This window comes from Rhinopithecus roxellana, chromosome 1 (assembly GCF_007565055.1).
Source record: "Rhinopithecus roxellana isolate Shanxi Qingling chromosome 1, ASM756505v1, whole genome shotgun sequence".
Lineage (NCBI taxonomy): Eukaryota > Metazoa > Chordata > Mammalia > Primates > Cercopithecidae > Rhinopithecus > Rhinopithecus roxellana.
Genome location: NC_044549.1, coordinates 152,779,784 through 152,792,031, shown reverse-complemented (window position 1 = coordinate 152,792,031; position 12,248 = coordinate 152,779,784).

Below are 12,248 nucleotides of genomic sequence, written 5' to 3'. Positions count from 1 at the left end.
TTAACAGCAATTGATTTAACTTTATCTCATTTTTATTATTAACTGTGTAACTGACATTAAAAATATTTATAAATCATACTCACTAGTTATTTGATCATTATTCTATGCATTTTAAAATTAATTTTGTGTTTTCCCCTCAATATTTGTTTTTAACATTCCCATTTTTATTTTATACTGTATTGTCTGTCATGCTTTATATATTCCAATAAGTCTCTTGAAATCCTTGTGGGGAAAGGTAGGACAAAAATAATTAGTTAATTCGATTTTTAAAATGTAATTTTTTTTATTTTAAATATTTCATTTGTATAAGAAAACATTTCAGAGAACCATGATGATAATTGATATGTGTGACTATTTTGAATTTTTTCTCAATTAAAACATTTTGTATGTAATGGGAGGAATGTCAAGATTTTTTTTTTTAATGTATTTGAAGCATTCATTTCTAATTCATTGTAATTTAATGATGTATCCCACAATAAAGCGTAAGGAAGACTATGCTTTATATGGCAACTAGTGAACAACAAAGCAAATACTAACTGATGAAGCTGTAATAATTGACAGGTTGTGACATAACATGGCAAGAAGGAAAAAAGCGATATAATCCAAAAGTATATACAAGTAAGATTATTAGACTGAAACATTAAAATAGCTCACTAAATACTGGGTACTACAATTTAGGCATGCCTATTAATTGCAATACAAGAAAAGAAAAAAAAATTTTTTTAATTGGACAATGCTACTTATCCACCCCTTTAGTAACTACTTTCTTTCTAAGATCAATTTTTTAAATTAAAATTAGCCTTTCCTTATTGTAAAATCAATATATGTGCATTGTAAAATCTTTGTGTAAAAAACACAAATATTCAAAAATATATCTTATTTAAATACTAAGGCAAAATTATCACCATATTCTCTCCACCTGGGACATCACTACTCCTAAAATTTATTGAATCTCTACACAGCCTCCCAGATATTCTCCATTTATGCACATACCCATAAAGACATTCGTATAAATATGTATCTCTTTTTGAAAAGATCATTTCATATGTTGCTTTATATTTACTTTTTTTCTTATTTAACTACCTCTGATTTATGGTAACAATACATTTCATATCTAATACCTAGTCTATGTTTAAATTTCCTCAAACATTTAAAAATATTCTACACAACTATTTTGACCAAACAAGGATCTGCCTTTCATTTTGTTATGTCCCTTAAGTCTCTCTTAATCAAGTTACATTTTTTTCCACTGACCTTGATTAGTTAAAACCATAGGACCAGTTTTTGTACCCTTTGTTCCACCTTCTGGATTTGTCTGGGGATGTCATTTTGCTTAATTTCTCAGTGCCTTATATTTTCAGTAATTGGAGTTTAAATCTAAAGACTAGATGGAATCAAGCTAAATAGTTTGTAGAATACACCATAGATGACATGACAGTATACCTGGAGACCTAATACATGGTTGATTTACTCTTAGTTTAAATGCTAACATTGTTCACTGGATTAGAAAGTTGGTGAGCTGATCCCTCAATTTTTCTGTGCGTGTGTGTATGTATATATACACACACAGAGAATATACATATATATATGGAATCTATATAAATGGATATATATAAATATATTGATATATAATATATGGATTTAATATGGATTAATAGGTGGAGTTTATATATCCAGGGTAGCATTGAGTGTCTGCAGCTTTTCCAGGCACATGGGTGCAAGCTGTCAGTGAATCTGCCATTCCAAATGGTAGTATTTTATATATTCATATATTAATCCACAGTAAAGAAATGTATATATGTATTTCATTAATTAAAACAAGTAATCAATGTAGTGTTATTGTGAAACTATGGGAATACCATATTACTCATCAACCATATACATGATAGTTTTAACAACTGGTAATTCTTAACTGAGCTAATGCTTTCATAAAGATTTGTAGAAAGAGAACTTTCTAATTCTATTGCATCTGTATCTTTCAGAGAAATTTTTCTGTAAAATAAGCCTTTTCCCCTTCATTGGAGTCTGTTCAAGTGAGCCTGAAAGGGTAGGATGAATACTCAGTTCTTTCCCCCATTCACCAATTTACTAATACAAACTAAGAAGCTTGTTTGTTAGTGATACGATAGATAATTTGTTTTCCAAATTGGTATACTTTTGAGAACAAAAGTGAGTGCCATTAATCATGAAGTCAGGATGTTCCTCAGAAAGCAAGGCCATGTGGTCACTCTCTTAAAGAGTTATGTGTACAATTTTTTACTAGTTTTCCATTTCTGAGTATCATTATAGAATTATAGATTTTCTTTAATTCAATGTTTAATCTACTCTAATCATTATTGTTTTGATACTCAAATTATTACATTTTTGATCAATAGAGACTTCTTAAGCTAACTCCTATGTGTTCTCAACACAGGCCTATTAATATTTTTTTAATAATCTTAATGTTGGAGTGTATGTAGAAAATGACAAGTTTATAGCTAGATAGATTCTTACAATGTGAATATACCTATACAATCAATATTATGTTAAGAAATAGTGTTGCAGTTTTTGTAGTTTGGTGAGCAGGAGGGAATGGCACCTAGTAGCGTTTTTTTCCCCCATTGCTTGGCAAGCGGGAAGGAGGGTTACTCTGTTAGAGAATTCCTCCAGTGCTGCTTCTCCAGCTTGAAATCTCTGGCTGCCATGACCTCTGCCCGGGGCTGTGCTCCAGCCTGCCAGGCTCACTCTGTCCACTCGGCTCAGCAGACTGAACTCAGCTCATGCCCTGGCCCGGATCCCACACCCACCACAGGATCTGCACTCAGCCTGTAGCTGGACCACGCATGCCACAAGCAGCTTCCACATTGGGCATTGGTGTCTAGACAAGGGTAATGTGGTGACATCTGAAAACTTGGAGATGCCAACAACTGTGAAGCCCCAAGGAGTGTTACAGCTCTTCGCACAGAGTGTCCTGAGATCTGAGTATCAACAAATGTTACACCTCTCTCTTGTTCCTGCCACACACAGCTTGGCGAGTTCCATGTTCTTGTCCCATGACCAAAAAGAACAAGGCACACAGACACTGGATAGTGAGCAGAGCAAAGAAGAATGTTATTGAGTGACAGAGAAAAGCTCTCAGAGGAGAAGGGACCAAAGAACGGGTAACTCTGTTTGTGACAGGGGACCTGAAGGTGGGTAGGCCTCTGTGAGACTGAGTCTGGGGTTTTTATGGGCTTTGAATGAGGGAGTGCATACTGATTGGTCCATGGGTGAATTGGGAAAAGCGCCAACTGATTGGTTAAAAGACATCGAGGAAGTTCTCACTTCCATCATGGACTCTACCTAGAACTGACAGCTCAGTTTTCAGGCTTTAAACTGCCTTTGACTTGAAGGTCAGTTTTCACCAGGGACCTGTCCCTGCCTGCCTAGGAATTTGTATGTCTCCTGTTGCTATCAGTAGCAGATTACTACCAACTCTCCCCGACAAGTCCACTGTGCAAGAAGTTCTGGACCCAGTCATTATTCTCACAATCCAGTGGATAACCCCTATCCTGATTTCAAATGTCATAGATGAGTTTTTTCTGTTTCTGAAGTATTATATATTTAACTCTTTTTGTCTGGCTTCTTTCACTTACTATTATGTTGTAAGGGTCAACATTCCTTCATATTGTTGCATGTGATTTAGTTTGTTTATCTTCATTGCTGTAGAATATTATCTTGCATAAATATAACACAAATGTTTAATCCATTTTACTGGAGATAAATATTTAATTTGTTCCTGATTTTGGCAATTGCAAAGAGTGCTGCTATGAGCACTGTTGGACACAATTTTGAGAGACATGTGCACTCCTTTGTCTTAGAAATATACATAGGATGAGGATTGCTCCATCACAGGTTGTATTAGTCTGTTCTTACACTGCTATAAAGAACTGCCCAAGACTGGGTAATTTATAAAGGAAAGAGATTTAATTGACTCACAATTCTGCATGGCTTGGGAAGTCTCATAAACTTACAATCATTGTGGAAGGGAAAGCAGGCACATCTTACATGGAAGCAGGCGAGAGAGAGCAAGTATTTGAAGGAGGAACAGTCAAAGGCTTATAAAACCATCAGATCTCATAACAACTCACTAACTATCACAAGAATAGCATGAGGAAATCTGCCTCCATGATCCAATCACTTCCTATTCTCAACACATGGGGAATACAGATCACTTCCTTGACACATGGAGATTACAATTTGAGATGATATTTGGGCAGGGACGCAGAGTCAAACCATATCATTCCACTCCTGGTCCCTCCCAAATCTCATGTCTTTCACATTCAAAACCAATCATGCCTCCCCAGCAGTCCCCAGAGACTTAACTCATTTCAGCACTAATCTAAAAGTATAAGTCCAAAGTTTCATGTGAAACAAGGCAAGTCCCTACCACTTAGAAGCCTGTAAAATCAAAAGCAAGTTAGTTACTTCCAAGATACAATGGGGTTACAGACATCAGATAAATGTTCTCATTCCAAACAGGAGAAATTGACCAAAACAAAGGGGCCACAGACCCTATGCAAGTCCAAGACCCAGTGGGGCAATAATTAAATTTTAAAGCCCCCAAATGATCTCTTTTTACTTCATGTCTCACATCCAGGTCACGCTGATGCAAAAACTGGGTTCCCATGGCATTGGGTAGGTCTGCTCCTGTGGCTTTGCAGAGTACCGCCCACCTCCTGGCTGCTTTCATGGGCTAGCATTGAGTGTCTGCAGCTTTTCCAGGCACATGGTGCGAGCTGTCAGTGGATCTACCATTCTGGGGTCTGGAGGATGTTGGCTGTCTTCTCACAGCTCCACTAGGCAGTGCCACAGTGGGGATCTGTGTGTGGGCTCCAATCCCGCATTTCCCTTCCATACTGCCCTAGCAGAGGTTCTCCAGGAAGGCTCTACCCCTGCAGCAGACTTCTGCCTGGACATCGAGGCATTTCCATACATCCTCTGAACTCTAGGTGCAGGTTCCCAAACCTTAATTCTTGAATTCTGTGTACCCACAGGCCCAATACCATGTGGAAGCTGCCAAGGATTGGCAGCTTCTAAAACTATGGCCCGAGCTGTTCCTTGGCCCCTTTTAGTGCCAACTGGAGCTGGAGCTGCTGGGATACAGGACACCAAATCCCAAGGCTGCACAAAGGAGCAGAGCCAGGGGCCTGGCCCATGAAACCATTTTTTCCTCCTAGGCTTCCAGGTCTGTGATGGGAGGGGCTGCCTCAAAGTTCTCTGACATGCCCTGGAGATATTTTCCCAATTGTCTTGGCTATTAATGTTTGGCTTCTTATTACTCATGCAAATTTCTATAGCCAGCTTAAATTTCTCCCCAGAAAATGGGTTTTTCTTTTCTATCACATCATCAGGCTACAAATTTTCCAAACTTTTACGCTCTACTTCCCTTTTAAACATAAGATCCAATTTCAGATAATCCCTTTCAAGTTCAAAGTTCCACAGATATCTAGGGCAAAGGCAAAAATGCCACCAGTCTCCTTGCTAAAACATAAAAAGAGTAATCTTCCCAGCTCCCACTAAGTTCCTCATCTCCATTTGAGACCACCTCAGCTTGAACTTCATTGTCCACATCACTATCAGCATTTTGGTCCAAACCATTTAACAAGTCTCTAGGAGGTTCCAAACTTTTCCATATCTTCCTGTCTTCTTCTGAGGCCTCCAAACTGTTCCAACCTCTGCCTGTTACCCAGTTCCAAAGTTGCTTCCATATTTTCTGTATCTTTATAGCAGTATCCCACTACCTTGATACAAATTAACTATATTAGTTCATTCTCACACTGCTATAAAGAATTGCCCAAGAATACTAATTTATAAAGAAAAGAGGTTTAATTGACTCATGGTTCTGAATTGCTGGAGACACCTCAGGAGACTTACAATCATGACAGAATGGGAAGTATGCACATTTTACATGGCAGCCAGCAAGAGAGAATGAGTGTTTGAAGGAGGAACTGTCAAACACTTATACAACCATCAGATCTCATGAGAACTTGCTCTCTATCACGAGAGCAGCATGAGGGAAACTGTCCCCACGATCCAATCACCTCCCTCCCTTAACACTTGGGGATTACAGGTCCCTCCCTCAACACATGGGGATTACAATTTGAGATGAGATTTAGGTGATGACACAGAGCCAAACCATATAACAAGCATAGAAATGTTCATATATAGTGGATATTACCAAACAATTTTACAAAGCATTTGTACCAATTTACCCTTGCACAGTAGTATATGAGAGTTCAATGCTACATATATTTGCCCAACACCTAGTATAATCTCTCTTTTTTTTTCATTTTAGCCATTCTAGTGTCTATATGTACTGCTATCCACAAATAAAAATTTGTAGCTTTAGCTTTCATCCTTCTGATAAGTAATGAAGTCCTGTACATATTAATATGTTTATGGTCTATTTTGATATCATATATACTGAATTTCATGGTCAATTTATTTTCTAATTTTTCTATTGGGTTATATGTATTTTTCTTATTTATTTGTAGCTAATCTTTATATACGTTTGATATGAGTTGTTTATCAGAGATACATATTCCAAATACCTTTTAGCTTATGTGTCACATTCTTATTTTATTAATGATATTTTCTGATAAAGAGAAGTTATTTTTAATGTAGTCCAGTTTATTATTTTCTTCCTTTATGGCTGTCAGATTTTGTGCTCTGATAAAAAATCTTTACCTACCAAAAGTCATGATAATATTTTTTTGTTTCCTTCTAAATTATGTGTTTTAATATTTACTTGTATTTTATTTTGTGCAAACCTTATTCAAGTATAACATACCTACAGAAAAGTACATGAATCTTAAGTGTATAATTTGATGAATTTTTCACACTGAAAACACTATTAGCATCAAGATCAAGAAATAATATTATACCAGAACTCCAGAAGTTATTTATTATACACTCCCTACATGATTCCTCTGCAGCTTGCATAGTATCAGTTAACTGACTCAAGTTTAAAAATTACTTTAAGAAAAAGATCTGAGTTAAAGTTGTTTCCATATAAGGAAACTGAATAGTACAACTATTCAGCTTTCTAATTATGTTTTCCATCATGTAATTTTATTTTATTATTATTAGTTTTTGATACAGTCTCACTCTGTTACCAGGTTGGAATGCAGTGGGATGATCTCGGCTCACTGCAACTTCCGCCTCTCAGGTTTAAGCTATTATCCTGCCTCAGCCTCCTGAGTAGCTGGGATTACAAGCACGTGCCTCCATGCCCAGCTGATTTTTGTATTTTTAGTAGAGATGGTGTTTCACCATGTTGGCCAGGATGGCCTCGATCTCTTGACCTCATGATCCACCCTCCTTGCCCTCCCAACATGCTGTGATTACAGGTGTGAGCCACCGCGCCCAGCCAATTTTCTGGTTTATAGTACTGGAAGCTTTAAACTTATTAAATACATTGAATTAAAACATAACAATATTAGCTTACATACAGATATATTACTAAAAATAATTGACTATACATACACGTCCAAAGGTATACACATACACGATCCTTATTGGGATTAAAATCAAGTAGTCTATTTAGACTATAAAGTGAAGGAGTATTTCTTTGATTTCCTCTAAACATAGGTTTTATTTTGTGAATGCTTGAGATGTCATAAAGGCTCAAAATTGAATTTGCTTGAAAGCATGAACAACTGTTTCTTTTTAAGTACAGTAGAAATCTCTACCACTTACTCACTTTAGAAATTGACTTGCTGCTCAATTTAAATATGAATCTAAATATTTTTGAAGAAATATATTTTAAGAAATAAAATGAATGATTACCATAGCCATCATTTTATTTGCCAATAACAGGGTCATTAAAAAATAACTTACATATGCCTCCTATAAGAAGATGTATTGGCTTTAACATACTTCTTATAAAAGTAGTTTATTTAGTATTTTTTCAGTGCCTCTTATTGAAAGTTAGATACTATATAAAAATATAAAATATAGAAAGAAAGAAGATGATGATAAAGATACTCTAGAAAATTTTCTAAAATTACAAAACATGTTTAAAACAGTATATAGAGAAGATAATTTTATCTAGATTATTGCTGTATTTGCAAAGCAGTCTTCTATATTGACATCTACTAGTTTAATTATCTGAATCAATTTGCTTTCATTTAAATCTAACTTTAGAAAGAGGTAAATACAGAAATGGGACTCTAATTGCCACAGAGTGTCTTAGCTAATTCTTCATAGAACTAGAAATTTATATACACATGCTGTGACATTAATGAACATAGATATTCTCTTTCAAAACTTTTAGAATGTAACAGAAAAAATTTAAAGCTAGGAGAGAATTACTATATTAGTGATTTAGATGTATATAATAATACCGATTTATCCCTAGAACAAGTTTTTGAGGTCATGTTTAACTCTTTCTACAAAGATGCTTACTTTCCATTATTTTTTATAACATAATAAAAATATAGAGACTTTAAAAATAATGGCATCACATGCAATAATGCTATGTCTAAGTCTATAGGAATCTATACACAATAAATACTATTCAGCCATTAAAAAAAAAAAAAGGAAATTCTGTCATTTATGACAATACGGATGAACCTGGAGGACATTACATTAAATGAAATAAACCAGGCACAGAAACACATACCACATGGTCTCACTTATGTGGAGTCAGAAATCGTGCACTTTGGGAGGCCGAGGCGGGCAGATTACCTGAGGTCAGGAGTTCAGGACCAGTCTGACCAACGCGGAGGAACCCCATCTCTACTAAAAATACAAAAATGACTGGGGCGTGGTGATGCATACCTGTGATTCCAGCTACTTGGGAGGCTGAGGCAGAAGAATCACTTGAACCTGAGAGGCGGAGGTTGTGGTGAGCTGAGATCGCCCCACTGCACTCCAGTCTGGGCAATAAGAGCGAAACTCCATCTAAAAATAAATAAATAAATAAAAATAGAGAGTGGAGTGGTGGTCACCAGAGCCTGGATCCTTGGTTAGTTGGAAGAGGGGTAGGTAGATACTGGTCAAATGATGCATAATTACATTTATATAGAAAGAATAAATTTAAGAGATCTACTGTATAGTAAGATGACTAGAGTTAATTATTCATTGATATTTGTTTTATATGACCTTTTTAATAGCTACATAGTTCATTGTACCAATATACCAATATTTGTCTAAAATATCCCTTAAACATCATCACTGTTGATAGATTTTGCTACTATGAACAATGTTGCAATGAATATACTTTTAGAAACATTTTTGCCTTCCTATAGCATTATAGCTGTAGAATTAATATCTAACTGTGTCCAAAAGTAGAAATGTTGACAGCATGTTAATATCCATCAAAATTTTCGATACGCATAGCCAAATTGGCCTTCAAAAAAGGCTGCACTATATTATACATCCACTAACACTGTATAAAAGTGCTTGGTTCCCCATACTCTTGCCAAAACAAGATATTAAACATCTTTAATATTGCCAATCTTATGGATAAACAGTAGTATTATATTGTTGTTTTGATATGCATTTATTTAATTAAATTGAGCACAATGGAGCCAATTGAGCAACTTTTTCTATTTTCACTAATTGCTTGGACGTGTATTTCTGAAAATGGGGAATTATAAAGATACTATTCTTGTTCCTAGTTCATCCTGTGTTGTGTCTCCAATTTGGTAGCATATATATGAATGAATTCCTCAAAGGGTGACATACTTACTACAAATGGCATTTGAAACATATTTAGGTGGTACATGGAATATTTTTATTTTATAGCCATTATTTATATTTATGTAGACGGGAAAAAGTCACTTTCTATTTGTAATATAATTCAAATATTCAATTTAAAAAACATTTCAGTTTGAAACTAATTTGACTTTAAAATACATTAAGTAATATAAGTAGAAATACTTTTCAGTCTGTATGTGAGTAACTGAATTTTGGTACATACTGGGTTAATCCATGTATTATTCTCACCATTAAATATACTCTAAGCAAGAGGAAAGATAGTTTATTAAGTTTCATTGCTTATGCAAAGCATAGCCATAATAGTATCAGAGTTAGCAAGTATAAATAGAATAGTATAGTATCAGAGTTAGCAAGTACAAATTGACATATGTTTACATTTAATGTATAGGCTTTATCCACAACCAAAATATAAGAAAGTAAAAATATTTGTTTATTTAAAACATCTTAGAAGTCATATAATTCCACTCACAAGAACTTCATTATAGTTATATAATAAAGACTTTATCAACATAGCCACAATACAATATCACATTCAACAATACTAACAACAATTCCTTAATATAAATTTTCTCCATGTTTATTTTGTTGCAGTAGTCTGTAAGATCTACGTTTCAATTGGATCCAAAATTCAGCAACGAAAATGGTTCACACTTTGGGGTTGATGTCATGCGTAAGTACTGTAATTTTAATTTCTGTAGTTTTTATTTGCCTCAGGGCTTGGGAGATTTTTGGAAGATGTGAAATACTGTAAGATTACTTTTGCAGAAATTAGCCTGCCTTCACAAAACTGGCAAGTTAAATATTTGTTGATGATAATTGGGGAAAAAAACAAAATTGGAGTTGAAAAGAAAAATAGAAGCAAAAATCAAGTAAAGGGGATGCTTTTGTAAGGGAGACTTTATATTTAATAATGTACAGATAAAGTAAGACAAAGAAAAGTAACATTGACCCCTTTAACTGTCATCCTAAGTCAGCTACAAAACATAGATGGAAAATAGTTGTTAAAATCATCAAATTTTTCTGCTGTTTTCTAAATTAGGTTATTGTATGCAAAGCTAAGCCCATGTAACTAAGCGAATTGGGAAAAGAGATTGAGAAATCCCCTAGTTTCAAATGGTAGTTTTCCTTTTCCTTGATTAAAACAAATATTATACTGTGTGTGTGTGGTTTTTCTTTATAAAGCTATTGAATGGGAAGTATTGATTAGAGGAGGGTGTCAGAGGGGATCTATATAGCAGAAAGAGAAATCTTCAAATTTTGTAAATAGGAACCATATAAGTTAATTTAGTTAATACAGCAGAAACTGAAGCAGTCAATAAACCTTGCTAAAAGCAGAAAAAATAAAGATGGAAGAAATTTTGCATTATTGGGGATACTTAACATTCTAGCAATGCCTTGCCACTCTTAAGGGATTGGCATTACATCTCTTACTCCAACTCTCTTCATATAGCATCAATATAGTTTTTGACCATGTCACAGGTGGCAAAGCAGTCCACAGAATATTAGATAAGCATGAAATTGTACACTGATTATTTCTAATAAATATTTAGGCTTTTAAAAAAATATTTTGCACCTCTCAATACTCTTCAAAATAAGATAATAGCTCTAGTCCTTCTAAATGTAGAAGACAATTAGTAGTACCCAAGATTCTTCTAACATTATAAGTTTACCTAGGTGTAGGTATATAAAAGAGAGAATAATCTAAATTGATATGACTTCATTTTGTATGACCAGCTTTTCTGTATTATGGGAAAAAATTGGCTATTTATTAAATATAAAGAGACCCATTATTACATTAATTATTAGAAAAAGGGAACTCGTATGACTTTTGCTTATCATGTCTCAAAACAGATTTTCCAAAGAGGAAATCCTCCCCAACAAACATAATAGTAAAATTAAGCAACCTGCGTTCATCAACAGTGTCAGTAATTCTGAGCAATGCCATTTTTATCTTAATAACATAAAAATCTAGCATTTTGGTTGATACAGATTATTTTCTTCATGAGGTAGATCACAGGCATAAATTGGCATAATTTCAGAGAAAAAATAACTCTTTTCCAAATGCACAAATACAAATTTCATTTCGTTTATTATCAACCTATTCCATTTCGTAAAGGGGCATTACATTCATTTCTTCACAGAACTGTAGCTAGTTCTGTTAATAACAAAAATGGTACTTTTTATCATCATCTAATACTAATCAATCATTCAAAAATGCCTGCATAGGATTATTTTGTACAAAATCACAAAGCACAATGAATTTGAAAGTAAAAGATTCCCTTGGAATGTATAGTATATTTCTTTTCTTTCTTCTTTTTTTTAATCACTCTCAACAGAGTGGTTTTATAGCCAACACATTTTCATTATTTCATTTTCTCTTATGCAATTCTGAAGAATTTCACATTTTGCCTTAAATATAATATTCTGAGTGCGTTTCACTTTATTGTCCACATGAATGCTATTTTAGCTCTATCCCAGCTCTGTTTCATCTTTGTGAAAGATAC